The following is a 21556-nucleotide window of genomic DNA, read 5'->3' on the forward strand; positions in this document are numbered from 1 at the left end:
TACAATTGTATTAGTGCATATATGGCTTTTCATGTCTGTTAGTATTTGTTTTATATAGTTGGGTGCACTAGTGTTTGGTGCATAGATATTTATGATTGTCATCTCTTCCTCTAGGATTCTTTGCTTTACAAGGATGTGATGTCCTTCGTCTCTCTTAATCAGTGTTGGTTTGAAATCTACTTGATCTGCAAAGAGGATAGCTACTCTTGCCTTTTTTTGTGTTCCTGTCACATGGAGTATCATTTTCCACCCTTTAACCTTCAGTCTATGAGTTTCCTTTTGAATTAAGTGTGTTTCTTGTATGCAGCATATTTTTGAACTTTGCTTCTTGACCCATTCTGCCAGTCCATTTCTTTTGATTGGTGAATTGAGACCATTAACGTTGATGGTTATAACTGAAACATATTGACTTGTCATGGCCATGATGTTTTCTTTTTGTTGGGTTCTTCTCCTTTACATATAATTTCTTGTCATGCCAGATGGGTTCATTCTGCTTTGCTTCCTGGGGTTGCGATACTCAATGTCTGTTCCTAGACTATTGTGTAAAATTCTTTGGAGTGCTGGTTTGGTATTCTCGAAGTTCCCAAGGTGCTCTTTGTCATGAAAGTCTCTTATTTTTCCATCCGTTTTGAAAGATTGTTTTGCAGGGTATATCAATCTGGGTTGGAGGCTGTTTTCTTTTAGCGCTTGGAATATGTCACTCCAAGCTCTTCTTGCCTTGATGGTTTGTGTTGAGAAGTCTGCTGTGATTCTGATAGGCTTTCCTTTGTATGTGATTTCTTTCTTTTCTCTGACTGCTTGGAGAACTTTGTTCTTCTGTGGTGTTTCTGGAATCTTAACAATTATATGCCTATGTGTAGATTTTTTTTGATCAAGGCTATTTGGAGTCCTATATGCCTCACTTATCTGTATGTCAAGCTCTTTTCCCCTGTTGGGAAGTTTTCTGCTATTATTTCTGTGAAGAGATTTTTTATGTCATCTCCACTCTCTCCTGTTTCTTCATTGAGCCCAATCAATCTTATGTTATTCTTCTTTGCATCATCTAGCAGCTGCTGGATTGATTTCTCCTGTTCCCTTATAATTTTGAAGCAGTTTTTCTTTTCCTGGTCATTAATTGCAATCTTATCTTCTATATCTGAAATTCTGTCCTCACAATGGCTCATTCTGCTGTGTAGACTTTCAACAGAGTTTTTCGTCTCCTGGAAATCTATTTGCACCTGTTTTATGGATTCCATTTGTTTCTTATGTTGGGATTCCATCATGTTCCTCAGCTCCTCTCTAGATTTATTAATCATGTCTTGCACTAGGGGCACAGTTTCTCCTGTTATCTGAGAAATTATTTTTGATTTCATTTTTTCCAGATCCCCTTTTGTTGCCAGTTCAGTGGGTCCAGTTGTTTGAGTATCAGAGTGTTCCATCTCATTTCCCTTTGGGGTTGCTGTAGGTGATCTGGAAGTCTGGTTTTGAGACTTATTTATGTGTTTTCTCATTTTGACGGGGGCGGGGAGCTGTTAGCACCTGCACAGATTACCTCCTCTGAGCTGGGTGAGGTGGGACAGGGGCCGGGCGCAAGGGTAGGGGTGGTGACCCAAAAGCCCTTTCCCATTGCCTGGGAGCAGCGGGAAGGATTGTGACCTGGAAGCCCCTTCCTCTGGACCAGGAGCAGTGGAAAGAAAGTGACCCAAAAGCCCTTTCCTCTGGTCTGGGAGCAGCGGGAGCAATGGTGGCTGGGAAGCCCCTTCCTCTGGACCAGGAGCAGTGGGACGATGGCTGAGAAGCCCCTACTTCTGGGCCGGGAACAGCGGGACTCAGTACCTTGGTCTGGTGGTCTGGTGGTCTGGTATCCTCTGCACCTTTGTAGTGTGGAACCAGGTGGCTGCTTGTCTGCAGTGGGGTGATTTAGTGTCTTCCATGCTACTCAGGACCTCGGTAGGGTGTGCACAGACCTTCCTGTGTGCAGCGGGCCAGAAGCAAAATGATCATCTACAGAGAAAATACTAGGAAATCTGTAGGAGCCCCTAGAACTTGTACTTGAATTTAGCAGGATTAGAAAACACAAGGTATATATAAAAATTCAGGTCTGTGTATACTTGGTATAAATGAAGAATTGGATATTGAAATTTAAAAGTTATGTAGGAGTACAAGGGACCTAGAAAAATTCAAAACAAAAACAAAAACAAAAACAGTGTTGGAAGACGTTTAGCACCCAATTTTAAGACTTCTTCTAAAGCTACAGTAATCAATTCAGTGTTGGTGTAAGAAAAGACATATAGATCATTTGAATAAAACAGAGTATCTAGAAATAGAACCACACATATATGGTCCACTGAGTTTTGAAAGATTATTTAACATTAACATTTTATAGAATATGAACTCAATTCAACAGCCGAGGAAGAGATAGTGTTTTCAGCAAATGGCACTAGAACACCTGGTATCCATATATAAAAAATTAACCTCAACCCTTTTTTTCCATACATGAAAATAACTTGAAGGGATCTATGAACCTAAATATGAAAGCCTAAAAGTATAAAACTTTAAGAAGAAATTATAAGGGAAAATATTTATGAATTCAGGGTAGGCAAGAACTACCTAGGATACAAAAAACATGATGTATAAAAGAAAAAGTTGATAAATGAGATTCCATCAAAATTTAGAACTTTAAATGACATCATTAAAATGAAAAGTAGTCCTTAAACAGACCATATTTACAATACATATAACCTATGACCAGAATATATAAATAATTCTTAGAGCTCATTAATAGACAACCCAATTAAAAAGTAGACATAAGAAGATGATAAATAGCCAGTATAGCAGAAGGAATGGTGTGCAACTCTAGAATCAGAAAAATACTAATCAGTACAATAATAAGATTGAATTATACACTCATTAGGGAAGTTAAAAGTTTTAAAAGCCTTGTCATGACTTTTTCTTTTTGTTGGATTCTCCCCCTTTGCGTTTAATTTGTCATGCCCAATGGATTCATTCTGCTGAGTTGCCTGGGGTTGTGATCCTCATTGTCTTTTCCTAGGGTATTGTCTAAAATTTTTTGGAGTGCCGGTTTGGTATTCATGAAGTTCCTGAGGTGCTCTTTATCATGAAAGTATCTTATTTCTCCATCAATTTTGAAAGATAGTTTTGCAGGGTACATCAATCTGGGTTGGAGGCTGTTTTCCTTTAGGGCTTGAAATACATCACTCCAAGCTCTTCTTGCCTTGAGGGTTTGCATAGAGAAGTCTGCTGTGATTCTGATGGGCTTTCCTTTGTATGTGATTTGTTTCTTTTCTCTCACTGCTTGTAGAATTTTATTCTTCTGTTGGATTTCTGGAATCCTAACTATTATATGCCTATGTGTAGATTTTTTTTGATTAAGCCTAGCTGGAGTCCTATATGCCTCACTTATCTGTATGTCAAGTTCTTTTCCCCTCCTTGGGAAGTTTTCTGCCATCACTTCTGTGAATAGTTTTTTTTATGTCATCTGGACTCTCTCCTGTTTCTTCATTGACTCCAATCAGTCTTATGTTTTTCTTCTTTGCATTGTCTAGCAGCTGCTGGGTTGCTTTCTCATGTTCCCTTACAATTTTAAAGCAGTTTTTCTTTTTCTCCTCACTAATTGCAGTCTTATCTTCTATATGTGAAATTCTATCCTCACATTGGTTCTTTCTGCTGCACAGACTTTTGATGGAGTTTTTAATCTCCTGGAAATCTGTTTGTATCTGTTTTATGGATTCCATTTGTTTCCTATGTTGGGATTCCATCATGTTCCTCAGATCCTCTATTTTTTTTATCTGTGTCCTCTCTAGATTTATTAATCATGTCTTGCACCATGAGCAAAATCTTTACTCTTATCTGAGTAATTATTTCTGATTTCATTTTTCCCAGATCCTCTTTTGTTGCCAGTTCAGAGAGTCCAGGTGGTTGAGTATCAGATTGTTCCATCTCATTTCCCTTTGGGGTTGCTGTAGGTGATCTGGAAGTCTGTTTTTGAGGCTTGTTTATGTGTCTTCTATGTTAATTTCTTAATAAAAGTTTGCTGAGTGGATGAATGAATGGATGACTGCTGAGGAACAGAATGCTATTAAAACTAGTGGGGAATAGAAAGATGAGCTATTTTCAAGGAAAATCTATTTTCTTAATGTATTTCATTTATTCAGTGAGTTGTTTCCTTCAGAGAACAATATTTTTGAATGTCCAGACTGAGTAGGCACTTTTCTAAGCCTTAATTCAGTGATGAGACCAAAGTACAGAGAAGAGTGTGGGAACTTCAAGACAATAATGAAAGACAAAAACCATATAGATCAGGAACAGATATGAGTTATAGATAAAACACAGGATGAAGTGGAGGAATAAATGAGCCTGATTTTTGAATTCTTATGATTGAGATAAATTGAAACTTGAAACTGAAAATATGCATAAAGTCATTAGGAGTACTGGACTAGAGGCTGGTGGAGCTATTGCTAAAGAGGTTTTGGCTTATGAATAATCAGTAAATAACTATTGGTTAAAGCCAGTTGTCAGGCAATTTCCCCAGGACACAAAAGTATGTATAGAAGGTTTGGGGTCATGTAAGATGAGAAAGTGGCAATCACTGAGCTAGGCACCCTGACAGAGGGAATGTTTGAGAAAGTCTTCAAGAAAGGGTTGACCAGCTGTCATGTCTCCAAAGGAGAGTGTTATGCTTCACACATTTTTTTTCCCCAGTAATGAGAACTGAACTCAAGTCCTTCACACTGAGCTACATCCTTAGCCCTTTATTTTTTATTTTGAGACAGAGTTTTGTTTATTTGCTAAGTGAGCCAGGCTAGGTTCAAACATACAGTCTTCCTGCCTTAACCTCCCAGAATGCGGGGATTACTGGCACTTACCATCATGGCTGGCTGCTTCCCACATTCTTGACTGTCTGGCATTTCTGCCTTTCCTTTTGCGTCTGGAGGAATTTTACTTCTACCATATGATTCTTCTCATCTTTAAACACGTAGTCACTTCCTCCTTGGGGTTTCCTCCAGTGTTCCTTGTATCCTGTCCTCTGGAAATATTGACCATATCTTTCTTTTGCTCACACTCCACCATATGCGAACTTGTCTCATACTCCTGCAGTATTGAACTATCTTGACTTATGTTCATATCACTTCTCTTCTCAGGTGAATGAAGAAGGAGATAATGCAGGACTTTGATGGTAGAGTTGGAAGAGCTGAGGTTTAGAAAACAGGCTCCTTGTGAGCCTGCCACTTGCCTGCCACATGGCAGACACAAAGTAATGTTATTTTTGTTTTCAGTAAGCTATCAATTGTTGCTGATGGGGTTAAGTAAGGTAAGGTTCTGAGAAAAGGAGACTGACTAGATTTGCCTACCTATGATCAGATGGCTGTTGGGAAATTCTCCCTGGAATATTGCTCATTGTCAGTTTAAGAAGGGAAATAAATTTTCTGAAGGGCCTAATATCATCCAGGCTTTTGTAGAACTGAAAACAAAACAAAGTAAAACAAAAAAATTCATGGGTCCAGAGTAGTTTAATCAAGTTTTATTATAAAGTGGATAATTTTGTTACGGCAAAGTAAATGCTTCAGTAAATGAGAGGAAATTGAAAGAAAACATAACCTGTTTTCTAAATCCTTTCAAACAGAAGTCCTTTCGTTTCCTCAATTCTGTTTGCCAAGTATTTTGAAAAAAAACTGTAGAGAAAAGATGGAAGTTTTATGAAACTAGCAGTCTTGTTGGCATATAATTTATTGAGTTCCTCTTCTTCTGAGAACTCATGAGAAGAAATGCATAACCATGAAAATATTATGTCACTTCTAAATTTGCCATGAACCCAAATATCAGAATAAAAAATATATATTTTCTACTTTTAGACTCTGCTCCTAGTTTTAGTTGGTGTTGCTGATGGCTTATTTGATTTGATGTTAAGCTATTTATCTTGTAAACTTTGACCTTTCTTATTTCAAGGCACATTACTTTCAGCTGCTGCAGTTTATAAAGCATGTATTCCATGCTTTCTAGACTATTAGTCCAGGAAGGCTAACAGTGGATCAGAAGCACTGATAAAAAATAAGAGATTTTTATTGATCACTTTTTCTGTACATCACTCTGCCAAATACTGTGAGGGACACAAGGAACTAACCATGATACTATCCAGTAATTGTTTATCTACCAAATTAATATTTGTCTATATAAAGCCGAGTGCACCATGTGTTGAATTATTTTCTGTTCTTTAAATATGCCGTGCTTTCTTTCACATCAAGATATTGGGACAGTCTGCCCGCATTGGGAGTGTTCTGTTTCATCAGTATCTCTCCTTCTGACTCAGCTGACCCAGAGGTCTCAGCTAAAGTTTTCTTTGGGAATATTTTCCTAAACCTGCAAGCTCAGTTTAGGTATCTTTCATTTTTAACTTTATTCAATTAAAATTTCAATAGTTAATGCTTATTGCCAACCATAGTGCCAAGCACTTTAATGTATTTAACTTTTCCCAAGTAAGGGACACTTTCTCCCCACTTTTCACATGAGTAAACTGAAGTACTACAAGTAAGGGGACTTGCTCAGGGTTCCCACTTAGGAAGTGGTAGCAATCAGGGCTCTTTACAGGGCCCACACTCTTCACATAGAAGCCACTGTTTCCTTTGTATAATTAATAATAAGTATTGAGATTAAGTAAGAGGATAAAAACATCATTGAAAGCCATGCAAATTAACAAACTACTGAAACTAATGATTGTTCAGCAAAGTTACAGATTTCAAAAAAAAGTCAACAGCATTTCGCAGTACTAAATAAAATACTGGCTAACATAATACAACAATAAAACCATACTACCTCCCCCAGCTACAACACACTCACCGCCATGAAATATAGTTTTCACAAGGATTGTGTGGATGACTCAGTATTAGAATATCTATCAGTATAATGCCCATGATGTGAAGAAAGATAATACTGAGATTAAGCTCTTGTAAGAATAGATGGCATCTCCAAAACTAGATTAAAAAATCTATGAAAATAATCTTTATTAAACATCAGATTTAATACAGAAATTTTAAAAATTCTGTTAATTTTAAAAGATGAAGATAGCAGAACTTGTACTATATCTATATCTATATCTACATCTATATCTATATCTATATATATTTGGGACCGGGAATCGAACTCAGATCCTTGCTCTGGCGAGGCAGGCAGCAGAACCACTGAGCTAAATCCCCGGCCCAACTTGTACAATATTTAAAGAAAATAGAAGATGACAGCAATAACAACAAATTTTGATTGAGTACTTAACTATGTACTAAGTGCAAAAGCTAGAGTATAGTAGCTCATCCATTGGTACAAAGGATGTTCATGGCACTCCTATCCTCCAAATTCCTTCAGTGTACAAGGTAATTGAACTACAATGAGTTAGATGAAGAGTTTTTCAGGGTAGTTGTTCATGGGTTTTTTATTGTTCTGACCCCAAAAGTAGCTGTTTGGAATTAGGTACAATGCTCACCTTGGCAGCACATATGGTAAAATTGGAATTAGGTACAGTGGAGCCAATTGCATTATAGTTATATTTTGTTGGTGGTAGTGATGGTATAGGTTAGTGTAACAGTTGACGTTCCTGTTCAATGGCAAAATACCTGATACCCACAATTTAAAAGAGGAGAGTTTTAGTTTGGCTCACAGTTTCAGAGGATTCATTCCATGATGTGCTGTCTCAAAGGCAGGAAAATCATGGTGGAAGAGTGGAGTGAAATTTCTTAGTTCTCAGTGGTGGGAAAGCAGAAAGGGGAACAGTGCTAGGAGAGAAGGGCCAGTAACCAAAATCACACCTCCATGACCTACCCAGACAGACCCAGAAGAGTGCTTTGCTAATCCCCTAGGTGAATTCCAAACCAGTTGTCTTAGTTACTTTCTCATGTCTGGGACACATTACCTGGCATCTGGAACTTAGAGGAGGAGAGATTTATTTTTGGCTCCTGGTTTCAGTCCATGGCCTGCTAGCTCCAAGGCAAAAAGACATGGTGGAAAGGTCTGGCGAAGAAATGCTGCTCACGTCATGGTGCCCAGGAAGCAAAGAGAAAATTGTGAGAAGCTGGGGAGGAGGTGTACCCTTCCAACTCACATTCCCAGTGACCCACCTCCAACCAGGACACAACTTTCAACAGCACACTCAAAGCACTGAATTCACCTGTGGATAGATCAATGGATGAGTATAGGGCCCTCATGATCAGTCACCTTCCAAAAGCCTGCCTCTGTGTGCATGCAGCTTTGGGGAAAATTCTTGGTGTAAACCAATCAAGTTGACAGTTAATCTCAGCATAACAGATAGTTACACCTAAGCTATAAAATGAAAAATACTCGAAACCTATAAAAACTGGCTTTTATATATAATCAGTACATACAGAGATACAACCCCCAAACATGTTATGATCCTAGATTTTGGCATAAGTTAGACATGCTTTGAAATGGAAGTTAATGTGGAGAAGTGTCATAATATGTATGTATTCTTTGTGCTTCTGTTAACTGAATGAACTCCTAGTGAAAAATTAAAATGGGGATCCGAAACACATCATTAAACCCTAGTTTTACTTCTTTTTGCAAAAATAGACAACACATTTAATTTCTGTGCAACTTTTTCTATTCTGGAAAATGTAAGTGATTAGACAGGAGAAATTCTCTGGGTTGTTCAGTCCAGTGCTACTGAAGATGACTACAACAGGTGAATTCAGTAATGTTGAGATAATTAGTTGTGACATTTATAGATGTTACTTAGGCCCTGGGCAGGACTTTAGACACCTCTAATGTTTTATTGAAGTTAACTGAGATTTAGAGTCATAAAGTTACATAGCTCACTAAGGTTACATAGCTGCTTACAGATAGAACTAAGATCAGGGCCTAAGTCTCCAGGCTGTCAGCCTATTCCATAGTTCTATGAAGATTAGTGAGCCTCCAATTCATCAAGGAGTCTTTGGTCCCAACATTTCATGAACAATGGTTTTGAAAATTTTAATATTTTACTGATGAATAGAATAGAAAAATGGTAGCTTATGTGAAGTAGAGTGAAAAAAATATGATGAATGGTCACACTACTCTTTATACAACACATTAAAGTGAGATTCTATATCTATAGAAATGTTTGTGACCTCAGAAAATTGTGGTACTACAATGAATGCAATTACCCAGAAAGCTGTGCTGTGGAACTGAATGGTGATCATTTTCTATGTCATGTCTATGAGACTTTCCAGTTTCCTTTGTTCACGGTCTATATTTGTCAAAGAATCTTTTTATTAGTAATTTGATCATTTGACAACACAGCCTTAGTTATTTAGAGAAGCAAGTTAGCTACTTCTATTACCTATATTCCCTGATGCTCGAGTCCAAAAAAAGAAAGAAATCTGACATATCAAACAACAAATATGCAGCCATTTTGTGCTTTCCGTAATAAGAACACCCAGTGGAAAGGAACAGAATCTTAGGAGTGTAAAACATGTGTGCTCCCAAAGAAGGAATGAGCCAGTGTGTGATGATGTCTATAAAGCCCATTTTCTTTGCTCCAAAGCTGAGGAGCAGGATAGAGGTGATATAAAGAAGAGAGAATTTAAAAGCAAAAATTAGAAAGGACAAAAATGGCTACCTCTTTATAGTAATAGTTTGGTAACTACTACTGAAATAAGAATATTTAATGAGCCCAATGAAGGAGGAGTTAAAAGAACTAAAACTAAGCCTCCCATCATGCGGGCAGATACTCTGTTAGATTTGTCTCACAGGATAGAAGGGTAGAGATGAAAACCTAGCAGTTCAATAAAGGATAGGCAAGTTTTACTGTCCAGTCCAAGGAGAGGAGAACCAGTAGCCAAACGGAGCACTAGTGCTCAGGAGTTCAAACACTCCTCCACCTGCCAAATAAATCTTATTAATAAAGTCAGCCTGCCTCTAAGCCCTACTGCTTTGCTATATAAACTTGGGTTAACTTATCAAGAAGGAGCCAGCAGCCAGTGCTTTAGAAACTACTACAGCAAATGTGTGGCCACTCCATTGACACAGAGATTCAATGTTCACTGTAAATCATTTTGTACATTTTATAAAAAACTGAGTATTTGTAATAAGAGATGACAGAGGTCTAATCAGTAAGAATAATAAAAGGCTAGAAGAATAACAGCCAATATTAGTTTGGAAACAGGATAGATAGTGAGGGATTATGTCCCCTAATGTGCATCTGTGTTTAATAAAAAGATTACTTTTGCCCTACATTGTTTTATTTAATTATGCTATTTCTGAGGATTGTGGTAATAGCACTTCTTTGCTCCTGTCAAGGATTACTGAGAAGCAGGAGAAATGTTTGAATCCAGTTATCTGCCAGCAGGAGAAGTGCTATATCATTAACTTGTCGTTTTCGCTGATAGGTCATTATCAGCAGGTAATAGGAAATGTGCACCATTACAAATTGTCATATGGTATTTCCAGCTACAGTGCTGAGAAACGTCTTCCACAGCAGCACTGTGTGATCACATAGAGACTGGTGTCATGACGGCTGGGATACATCACAGCGTACATTTTAATAGTTAAACAATTATCTATAGTGGCAGTACTGGAAAATAGTTTAGTAATGATTGGCTGATTTTTATGATGAAGAATAATTTTATGTGGCTCTTTTTATGTAAATACCTGAAGAGTTCAAAAGAAGGACATTCATTTTAAATACATACCTGGGTACTTTTGGGGGATTTGGGGCTCATTTATTTTTAACTGCAAATGCTTGAAGTTCAGCAAACCATTAGAATAGGTTTCCACATATATTTTTACAGTTGAATATTATATGCCATAGTTGCTATTATCTAAAGATATTGTGTAGATGGAACAGGGAGACTAAAACTAGCCACTGTTATATTCAAGTCCATCTCGTTTATTGTTTCTGGAAGCTAGAAGTAAATACAATATGGCTTGGCCTATGGAATAAGGAAAATATTTCTTTATTCTCTAAGAGCTAAATCTGTAAGGTTTCTACCCCCCTCTTCCTTTTACTTGGTTCTTTATCACTCTTCTCCAGTTACTGCTCTTCTAGTGTTCTTCAAAGCTTAGCTCAAAATTTACCAGCTATAAAAACTTCACCTTGATTGTCTCAGCCTATCTTTGCCCCTTGTTTCTGCTTTAGTAGGCTTTTTCCTTTCATGACTAAGTTTTACAGCCTTCTTTTTCGGTGAGAATTTGAAACCCTACCAGAGTTTGTCTTCCTAACTGGACCATTGCAGTCCAAGATATAAAAATGTTTGTTCCTAGTCTTTGACTTCACAAAGAACTTCCATCAGCCTGTCAATCAAACACATCACTAACGCACATTTGGTTCGCCTGACATTTTTCTTATAGTAAGATTTTTCTTAAGGAATTAGTGTGAGCTTTATTCAGTGCAAACTTACACTTCGATAGCACCGAACTAAGCTTTGTGGATGTTAATGACAGATGATTCTGTTACCAGTGCTATGGGTGAGGAAGTACAGCCTGATTGTGAGGGATGATGTGACTGCTTATGGTGAGGTGTAATTTTCACAATGGGCATAAATGTGCATAAGGAGCCAGTATTTTTGAGTACTCCCTGTATGGTAAGATCTGTCCTATGTCCTTTATATGAATGAGTTCCGTTAAACTTCACAATAACTCTATTAGGTGGGTACCATTTCTCCCATTCTACAGATGAGAAAGCTGAGGCCCTGACAAGCTAATTACCTTGCCCTAAATTTTACTGTTAGTTGCTAAGCCACATAACAAATCTAGATCTGTCTGAAATTGTTTCTGCCTCACTGCTGTTCAATAGAACCTGAAGTACTAGTGACACTGTTCTATCCCTGCAACGTCCCAGTGTGGTAGCCAGACTCCATGTGGCTCATCAGTCCTTGAAATGTGGCAGGTTCAACTAAGGAAGTGAATATCTAGTTTTATTTTATCTTAATTTACTTATAAATTTAAATAGCCATGTAGATTTAGTGCCTATTGTGTTTGACAGCTTGCTCTGGATAATTTTTAAATATTGCTAACTAGAAGACTAGTAAGAGGAAAAAGAATCCTTGGAGATAATGAAGTGCACAGTAAAGTCAAGATTAGGGGGTTGACTGTTACATGAACATAATACAGAAGAGAATGCAAAAGAGAACAAAATTCTAAGGCTGATGGCTGTGACTAAGATCAACTTTCACACTAAAAAAATGTTTTTCTCAAAATCCTTAATGCTTTTTTTCCAATATAAATCTTCATAAAGATTAATTTTACTCTTTTGATTATACAACATAATAGAAATGGATCAAATAAGAGATTGTTTAAAGTAAGTGTATCCCGGGACATTAACAGAGTAATGTAATCTTATACTTAACCTTCTGTGTGAATTTTGCCTCATTAACCATTGTGCCTAATTTTATTACACTATTGTGTTGGAATCCAGTTCTATATTTTAGAAAAGTAACATAATTTTCTTCATAATTAACAAGAATTTATTTTTAAAAAATCTAAAATCCTCATAATGTTTATATTTGTCTTACTCATTCTATCATTGTTTATATGTTTATTGAATTTATTCAGTACATGAATGTGTAAATCTTTACAAAGTGAGCTTGGGAGGCAATGAACCCAAAAAAGATGGTCAGTAAGTGGGAGAAAACAATAGAATATAGATAAATACAAAATAAGTTGATCTTCTCTGAATAGTCTTTGACTCTCCTGTTTCCCTCATAGAAATTGGTACCTAAGGTTTATTTATGCTAATTCAGAGATGCTTTTGAAACTCCTACCTTCACGATCCATTTGTAGTTATCCAGTTGAAAAAAATCTCAGATCCTGTAGCATTAGCATCACTTTTAATTACAGTTGCCCTGTGTACCCTGAGCTCCACATCGCTGGCTTCAGCCAATCATGGACGTACTGCATGATTAGGACCATGACAGTTGTATTTGTACTGGACTAGTGTAGACTTTTTTTTCAGGACCATATTCCTTAAACAATACAATGTAACAACTGTATATATTGAACTTATGTTCTATTGGGTATTATAAGTAGTCTTGAGATGGTTTAAAGGGTCTGTGTAGGTTATATGCCATTACCACTCCGTTGCATATGACTTGAGCATGTGTGGAGTTTTGTATCAGGCAGTGAGGTATCCTGCATACACTGAAGACTGATGCATTTCATAGCCTAGCCTCTTTTCCTTATGTTTTTCTAGCTTAGGTTAGACCCATGAGATCAAAAGGAGGAAAAGAATGTGTTCTACTTTGCTTGCCTTCTGCCCTTTGCCTGGAGGTTGGAGACTGAGAAGATGACTTAGGGTAAAAGGGCCAGTTATGTCTTGGCTTAACTAGGCCAGCCATTCATTGGTGTCTTTGTGGGAGAGGATTCCAAAGTTGGAGTCTCCTTCAGGATGTGTATGTGAGTTTTTCCGCACGCCTACAGTAGCTTCCACACTGATCTATTGTGGATGTTAGGCTGAACCTCTTCCTGCCGACTCAGTTCCTTCCCCTGGTCCTATAGACCACCAAATCTAGTTGCCTTAGTCCCCTTATAAAGAAGCAACCTTAATTAGGAGGAAATCCACACAGCTTTCCTGGGTCAAACACTGGAAACAAAGTCTACACTTCTGCCATTTCTCTTTTAAACTCTGGATACTTAGGTTTAAGGGCTTATCAACCATCCTTGCTGACATGATGTCCAGCCAGGCTAATAACAGTTCATATTAGACAGCTGGGGGTGCTATATCAAAATACAATACAATGAGTGGTGTAAGCTATAAGAATTTACTTTCCATAGTTCTGGAGGCTGGGAAGTCCAGCAACAAGATGGCAGCTGATTTGGTTTCTGGTGAGGGCTCTCTTCCTGCCTTCTTGCTGTGTCCTCAGATGGCAGGAAAAGAGGGAGAAGAGAAGAGAGGAGAGGAGGAGCGGGGCGGGAGGGGGAAGAGGGAAGCAGAAGCAGCAAGTTAGTTCTTTGGTTTCTCTTCTTGAAAGAGCATTAATTCCATTAGAGGGTCTCACTGTCATGACCTCATCTAAGCCTGATTACTTTCATGAAGCATCATCACCAAAGATGATTGCACTGGCAGTTAGGGTTTATCATATGAATGTGGCTTTGGGGAGGGGGCACAGTTCCATCCATGAGACAGTTCCTCTTTTGTGCAGTCTCACGGTCCCATAGCACTTCCCATCATGCCCTTGACTGGCGGTTACAGTCATTGCCTCTCTCTCTTCTCTCCAATATTTTAGAGTTGTTTATTTGTGGACAAAAATGAGGCCTTAGAGTGAATCGGTGGGGAGATAGTAGAAGTAGAAAGGTTTATTTCTACCTAAGTTAGCCTTGGAGTAGATGTCTCAACCCAGTTACAAAACTCTTTTTAGAATTTTTTGCAGCATAATGTTTCTTTATATTTCACACTGAGTTCTACTCACCAATTCTAGGGCAAGAGTAAAGTCACATTCAAAAGTCTCTTAAAATATCATTCCCCCTTACTGTCTTGAATTCTGAGCCTCTGCAAGCAGCATTCCTTTCTTCTGTCAGTTTCTCACTGAAGTCTTTCCAAGTCCTTCATCTTCCTCATCCCCATGGACTAATCCCTCACTCTGGCTTCACTTGGAGCTTTCTTCATTCTCCTTTTGAAACACTCAGAGCATTGTTTAGCTGTTGGCAGATTTTTCTCCACTACTAGGTGAGTTTCTTAAAGGTTAAAACCAGTTACTAGGGCATGTAGCATAGGTTCTTATGCACAGTATGTTTTGACCAAATATTTTAAAAATAAATAATGTAGGAAGATCCCATATTACAGGTGTGCAGATGGAGTGGTGAAATTGTTTTTCGTTTAAAATTACATGAAGTTTTACTTACCTCAGTGGTGGTCAGAACCAAGATTATCGAAAACAAATTATTAGTGTTAATATAAGTTCCTTAATATTATGGGACATTCTGAAATTTGGCTATTTCTTAATTTATTTTCTAAAATGAAGGTTATACTTTTTTTCTTCCCTCCCTCCCTCCCTCCTTCCTTCATCTCTCTCTCTCTCTCTCTCTCTCTCTCTCTCTCTGGTACTGGCAATCAAACTCAGAGCATCATGCTTACCAGGCAGGTGCTAGATCCTTGGCCCACTACTTTATTTTTTAAAAAGGGGTAAGTTAGACTGCCTTTTTAAAAAAATAGGAGGTATACCATTTTAGGATTTTGTAATGTTATAATCCAGTGGCGTATATTATTAATCCCTTTAAAAATCACGTATACTTTGCAACATGAAAGTCTATAATTTTATGCTCTACTGCTAAGTGTGTGAGTGGGGATTTACTCTGTGTTATTTTGTGGTAAAAATGAAACACATTTTACTGGGGAACTGTATGAAGAATTATAGTGTATTGTCAATATAGTTATGAATTAAAGTTTGGAAAGCTCTGACGATTTCAGGATTCACAGAAAAATTTCAGTCTTGACTTTTGAAGCTTTCTCTTCATTGATAGCCTGATGAAGTTTCGTACTTAGCCAGACACCTAAGGATGAGTGGATTGTTCAGTACCCAAAGTTGATTTTTTTATCCCTGTCTTTGCCTCCTACAGAGTCCATCCGGGTGTACAGCCACTTGGTTCTCTGCAGCAGTGTCTCATCGTGTTCCACGCTGGTGACCTCACACAGAGCACAAAAGCCCATGTCAGCAGACAGCCAGCCTACCGGAGGTCATGTAAGCCATGTTTTAAAATTGTACTGCATCATGTCGACACTTTTACACAATAGATGTAATAAGATGTAAGATGTGGCCAACCAGGTAAAGTTACATATGCTCAGAATTTTAAGAAAAGAACATCATGGTTGAAAAAGAAAATGCCATTTATGATATGGGATGTTTAAATCATTTGCCGAGGACAGAGGATATTGCACATAACAGAGGTAGGCAAATTGCTTTGTTCTTAAAAGAGCCAGATAGGAAATATTTTAGGCTTTGCAGTCCAAATGATTTCTGGCACAGCTAGTCAACTCTGCCCTGTCTCTGGAAAAACAGCTGGGTTTGTGGATGGGTATGGTGGTACCGCTAGAACTTTATTCCAGAAACAACTGGCAGGTGAGATTTGGTCTGTGGGTGACATTTTGCCAGTTCCAGGCATATATGATGAAATTCTGCCTCTCACTTTCTGCCTTAATAGTAGGCTAATTTTGAAGGAATGGTTTGCTTCAAATTATATAGCAAATGCAATTCAATTACCCAGCTTCTGAATTAGCTTGCTGATGCAAGAAAGTTAGAGAAAAAAGTGTAAACTAGATTGTTTAATGACTAATCATAATTTCTGAAAAAAAAAATTGAGAACAGTGTAAGATGAAGTTCCATCTCAAGAACTAAACAAAATAAACGCACAGAAATGGAAATCCAAGCACCTGGATTCTCATTGGAAAGTGGATACATTTCATCTTTATTTTCAGTTTCTATGTAACTCCTTCAAAATTTTGTAGGCTATATATAGATCAGGATTAACACTGTAGAAAGTAATGGGGTTTACAGAAATGGAAACTCTTTACAAGAAGCCTGAGAAAAAATGGGTAGTTCCACTCTTGCTGAGTCATTTTTGTTGCCAGTAAATAATAAAGGAAATAAGAATTGAAAGAAAAAAGTGTGAATAACATATCCTTAGTCAGTATTTACCTATAAACCAAAACTTAACCTTTGACTTCATAGACTTCCTTGAAAACAGCTTTATTTCCTGGAAATTTTACTGAGAATTCTTTAACTCAAGAACCCACTGACAGGCAGCCTTTTGGATACGCATGTGCTGGAGGTTGCTACATTGAGGGCACAGAGTTGATGCAAGGTAGCATTTTGGATGTGGACTTTTGGCAACAGTAATTTGGTTATGAATTGTCTTGTGACCCTGAGATATTGATGAAAATGAATAACCATCATTTCAAAATATTCTATGATGATTAATTTGGGGGTGAATAAGTTGTGACAGGGGAATTTTCTTGAAATGAAATCATACCTGGAAGATACAAGAAATTTAAAGGAATTTCCTCTAGTACGTCAATAGGAGAAGTCATAAGAAAAGTCTGATGTGCTTTGTATTTTTCTTTTGATGAGTTCTCTTTGATCCCTGGAGTTTTAGCTTGATCTCTGTATTGGTAAGCTTTCCGGATGCTGGGATAAAATACCTGACAACCATAATTTAAGGGAAGAGAAGGTTATTTGGGTCATGGTTTCAGTTCATGGTCCACTGGCTCCAAGGCAGGAACATTCTGGCAGGGGAAAGTTACTCACCTCATGGCAGCTGGGAAGAGAATCTAGGGACAGAGAGCTATCTAGAGATACAAACTGCACATTCACACCCCAGTGACCCACCTCCTTGGACTAGGCCTTTCCTGCCAACAGTGTTCAGCCAGGAAGAGCAGTGGGTGAATCCACAGATGCTTAAAGTGCCTTCATGAACAGAGCAGTTCTGCAGGAGTCTCTCGATCTAGTCAGATTGACAAGTGAGGTGAACTGGCACAGCTTCCTTCATCAGGGGCTCAAAAACAGGGTCGTTTTGATTGATTATTTCATAGTGGCCAGTGAGGGCTATTCCTGTCTGACGTGCAGAAGGGTGCAAATGTAGGCCAGGTGGAACTGGAGGTCTCAGGTGTCTCTTTGAATTTGCATTGTGAAAGCATGTAATCGAGTGTAATTTGTTACCTACTGACCATTGCTGTTACTGTAACAAGGACCCAGAAAGGTGGAATTCATACAGACTGTTTCTTCCAAAGTAGCTTTCATTTTGGCTCATTGACTGGGAAGCACAATATTCTCTACCATGAAGAGACCTTGGGTGCCTTGGGTGCGTGGCATTTGTGCTAACTGTATCTCACTTGTAGTGTTTACCATGATTTTGTTTTTTCTAACTTCCTGAGAATAAATGTATTTGTAAAGCAGAGTTTGGGTATCTTATAAAGTAATAGACATCTCAAATGTGCATGCTCTCACTTGAAGCTCCCTTCTTTTTTATTTTAGCTAGCACTGTACTCAAAGGCTTGAGTGGCTCTGAGTCACCATTTTTAATTTTATTTGCTTAAAGCTTTTTGTTTGCTTGTTTTTTGAGACGGGGTCTTGATACTTATGTATTCCAGGCTGACTATGTAGCCCAGTTTGGGCTCAAATTCACAGGCTCTTGAATGATGGGATTTTAGGCCTGTGCCACCATGCCCAACCTTGATGCTTTTAATAGTATTTCTTACTATCTTTCTGATTATCAAACTAATATGTGCTCATGGTAGAAAAAGTTAAAACAATAGAGAAGTGTAAAGTGGTGAAAATACCACTAGTCATGCAATTAGTAAGAGACAAGTTATTACACGGTTCTTTCCAGGGTTATTTTGCATGATTGCCTTGTGGCTTTGCTATTTTAACATCAAATTGTGAAGTTTCCCTGTACCACTACATAAATAAACATACTTTAATGCATATGTATTCAATCAACTTAAAATTTATCGTAATCAGTTATCAATTTCCCTGATTTTTGGTATTAAATATAATACCTCTGTGAATATATTTTTGAATAAATCTTTTTCCATATTTCTGAAAATTAGGATATTTCTTTCAAAATAGCTTTTATTTTGGATAAACCATTGAGAATCTTAATAGCCTAATAAGAAAGTTTCTTAAGAGAGTGTATTCATCAGGGTTCTCCCGAAGAACAGAACCAATATAATATATAATCCTATTGTTATATAATCATAATTATTAGATTATCTTACATGGTCACAGAGGCTAAAAAGTCCCATGTGGGCCATCTGCAAGCTAGAGACACAGAAATACTGGTAGCTACTCATTCTGGGCCAGTGATGCAGTCCCAGTTCAAGCCAAAGGCATGAAAGCCCCTGGAGTAGCCCTGGTAGAAGCCTCCTCTCAAGGGCTAAGGGACCTGAAGTTTGATGACCACGGGTGACAGCAGCACAAAACCACCTGCTCAGAAAGTGAGAGCTTGAGCAGGTGGTTTTGAGCTGGCTTCCCACTCCCGCCCATTTTGCTCCTTTCGGGATCTAGACTACTAGATGGTGCTGGGTACCATCAGGGGATTTTCTTCACTCCGTTTTGCTGACCTGCACACCAGCAGGTATTTCCTGGAAATACCCTCACATACACCCAGAAGTATGCTTGGGGAAACTCAGCCAAGCTGGCACTCAAATTAACCATTGCTGAACAGAATGAAGAGGTCTAGCATTACAGCTATGATAGAAGTGCTCCATGCATGTTTCAGAAAATAGGTACACATTGAAAACGTTCTTCATCTCTGTGCGAGTCTTAGCCATGTTTCCTCATCAACACTGACACTGAACAGTCCTTTCTCCTTCCATGAGGCATAGAGAAGTTTATACCAAATACACATCTGCTCTTAAAACCACACAGGAAACAAACAGATTGAGATTGAGGTTGGTGCTGGCGAGGCCTATGAACTAATTTTATGGCAAAACTCAGAGACAGGGAAACAACATAAAATCCCAAATATCCTATTTGTGGGCAAAACAGCTGAGGCTCACAGTATTTGTGCAGGAACTTTGCTAGAGTCTTTGGGAGAAGAGGTGTAAGGAAGAAACCTACTGATGTCAGTGACCACAGTCAGGAAGTCCAAGAAAGAAAGAGCCCTGTCCTGGATGAGAGTTGCAGATCTCCATCAGCACACCTCTCAAAGGAGAGAAATGCACTAGAATTAAGGGGTTGTGTGTCCTTTGGTGGCAGCTGCTAGTGATGAAGCTGGAGGAGCTCAGAGCTGCTACCAAGACCTTTTGTAAGTGCTCATAAAGTGTACATCAGGCTCCTGACAGGCAGAATCAGTCACCTGAACTGTGAATTTCTTGCCTGGGGTTCTCCTCCTCACATGGAAATGTAGTCAGGTTAACAGCTTTGACCAATGAAATGGAGAAGTTAACAGCATGACGTTGCCCTTTTCTCTGCCTAGAAATGACACCTTAGGGTGCAGTTTGTGTACCTCTGTGCACTTACAAGTGGCCTGGTGTACACACTTCTGTACTGGCTTTTCTCCTCTTTCCGGCTGCTTTTTCATTTTATTTCTTCCTGCTTTCCTGGAACTGCACTCCTTACAGGAACACTTCTAGGATGGTGATGTCAGTTTTTTGTGTTTTTCTTTTCAGAGCTTCATATCCTACCTTCCAAGCTTTCCTTGCCTTTAAGTTTTGTGTTGAGAAGTCTGTTGTAATTCTGATGAATTTTCCTTTATGGATGATTTTGTTGCTTTTTTCTAGCAGCCTTTAAGATTCTGTTCTTGTATTAGATTTCTGGAATTGTAGTTATTGTGTGGAGTGGTTTGTTTTTGGTTTTTGTTCTGATCATGGCTACTCAGGGGTCTATATGCCTTACTTATCTGTATGTTAAATTCTTTTTCCATGTCTGGAAAGTTTTCTGCTATTATTTCTTTAAACAGGTTTTTTATGCCCTTCATACTGTCTGATTTTTCATTAATTCCAATTAGACTTCTTTGAGTCATCTAGTGGGTGTTGGATCCATTTTTCATATTCTCTTGTTTTTAAGATTTTGTTGTTTTTTGTTTCTTTTTTGTACCGGGGATTGAACTCAGGACCTTGCACTTTCGAGGCAGGTGACAGCACCATTGAGCTAAATCGCCGGCCCTGTTTAGAACATTTTATGGACTCATATTCCCTTCTATGATGGGCGTCAATGTATTGTATCTCTTTCTTTAGCTCCACTGGATTTTTATTAGTACCTTCTCTAGACTCATTGATCATTTGTTTCATTAGGGTCATTATCTGATTAGTCATAGCTTCTTTAAGCTTGCCAACCACCATATTGAGGTGTTTTACCTCCATAGATCCCTTTCATACCTTTCTGCCATGTGGCTTATAACTTCCAACCACTCGATCCTCCCTGAACTGCTTTTGGGGCAGTTGGGAGTTTTGAAGACATTTTGTTGCCTTGTCTTTTCATGTTTCCATTTTGTTTGCTTGCTTTTTGTGGTGGGCTTTGCAGCTTCTTTGGCCTGATGGTTTGTTGTTTGGGAGTGACCTGCAGTACTGTTTGTGATTTCCATGCAATTCAGATATTGGCATGCAGAGGAAGCCAATTGAGGGCAACAACTATGTCACATTGGGTATGATACTAAAATCAGCAACAACAGTGGTATCAAATATCAACTGGATACCGACAAACCCTAAGAACCACTGAGAACTGCCCTTAGCTAGAGCGAAGAGATCAATAACTTTAATGAAGACACTTAGGCCATTCAGATAATGATCTGTAATAACCACTAGTTTCTGCGGGATGTAGGCAGTGGTGCAAGAGCTCAAGCAGACCACTGGACTAAATGCCATCTCCTCAGGCCCCCCTGTTCTGATGGTTGCCCCCAACAAATGTGACCTTCCCACACTTACACAACCCGGTGATCCTGCCGGACCAAGCTCAAGCCTCCCAGGTGATCCTAGGATGTCCCTGTCTAGCTGTCACCCTCCCCTAGCCTGTCTCCTAAGGCTCTCACCCGGTGGGTTCCTGTGCTAGAGGAACACTGCAGTCCTGGGGTGAAACTGTGCTCCCAGATGTTAGTCTTGTCTTCAGTCTGCTGCTCTGTGCCAAGGAGAACCCAGAAGCCAAGCTGA

The 21556-nt window shown here is 38.6% G+C and overlaps 1 protein-coding gene across 1 annotated transcript in view; it reads left to right on the top strand.

Annotated features, from left to right (window-relative positions):
- The window catches only part of Il15 (interleukin 15), an 83643-nt gene that overhangs the window by 12688 nt on the left and 49399 nt on the right, over positions 1-21556 (top strand). Inside the window, exon 2 of the mRNA XM_004868894.4 lies at positions 15532-15653. The gene's annotated coding sequence lies outside the window, so the exon portion shown is untranslated. The remainder of the gene's footprint in view (positions 1-15531; positions 15654-21556) is intronic.

The sequence above is a fragment of the Heterocephalus glaber genome, unplaced genomic scaffold (genome assembly GCF_053883595.1).
Source record: "Heterocephalus glaber isolate CG9 unplaced genomic scaffold, H.glaber_assembly_v1.0 deba00001587, whole genome shotgun sequence".
In the NCBI taxonomy this organism is placed as follows: Eukaryota; Metazoa; Chordata; class Mammalia; order Rodentia; family Bathyergidae; genus Heterocephalus; species Heterocephalus glaber.